Raw genomic sequence first — 1,145 nt, 5'->3', positions numbered from 1 at the left:
GAGGAGGAAGTGGTTTTTTTCCTACAAAGCACCCTATATTTCAGAGAAATATATTGGTGTCCATCATCCATAAACTTGCAAAATGTCTACATTTTTTAATTTCTCCCCACCTGACAGATAACACTGATTTCAGTGGTGGGTTTTCCCATCAGCAGGAGACTCCAAGTCTCACTTCTATAATCTCTCCCCACAGGAGAGCTGCTGATTTTCTTTAGCTGTCAAACAATGTGGTGTAGATAACAGGTCAAGTCACAATTTTGTGCCATACTGGATGACCTTGGAGTAGATACTTAACTTTTCTGAATCTCAGATCAGGAACCAATTTGGTTAATGCCTTGTTATTTATTGGATAATTTATAAAGAACAGAAACTTACTTCCTCATGGTTCTGAAAGCTGGAAAATCAAAGATGGAGGGCCTGGTACATAACCAGGACCTCCTTGCCATGTCATCTAATGGTGGAAGGACAAAGGACAAAGTGGCGTGTGGGAGGGAGGGGGAACGGAGAGAGGAAGAGGAAAAGAGAGCGGGAGGGCTGAACTTGTCCTTTTATAAGAAACCCACTCTGTCTATAACGGCATTAATCCATTTATAAAGGCAGTACCCTATAGCCCAAATATCTCCCATTAGGCCCTACCTCCTAATGATGCTGCACTGGGGATCAGGTTTCCAACAAATGGACTTGGGGAAACTCATTCAAACCATAGCACCGAGTGGCTCCATTCCCCCTCCCTCCCACACCACCACTCGCTGAGGCAGGAGGATCACTTGAGCCCAGGAGCTCAAGACCAGTCTGGCCAACACAGGGAGACGACCTCATCTCTACAAAAAAGTAAAGTTAGCTGGGCATGGTGACGCATGCCTCTAGTTCCAACTACTTGGGAGACTAAAGTGAAAGGATCACCTAAGTCTAGGAGGTCAAGGCTGCAGTGAGCCATAATCGTCTCACTGTACTCCAGCCCAGGTGACACAGACTCAAAAAACAAACAAAATGATTTTTAAAAATAACTGCAATCCTAACTACTGCCCATAGTGTCAGGGTGACTTAATTAGTTGATTAAAGAACTTGGAAGTTCTCGAGAATGGCTCTGACTTCTGCCAATGCCTTGCACATTTTATTTATTTTATTTTATTTTATTTTGAGTT

This window comes from Carlito syrichta, unplaced genomic scaffold (genome assembly GCF_000164805.1).
Source record: "Carlito syrichta isolate Samal-C Ts95f unplaced genomic scaffold, Tarsius_syrichta-2.0.1 Scaffold312207, whole genome shotgun sequence".
Lineage (NCBI taxonomy): Eukaryota > Metazoa > Chordata > Mammalia > Primates > Tarsiidae > Carlito > Carlito syrichta.
Note: the sequence above shows the minus strand (reverse complement) of the source record.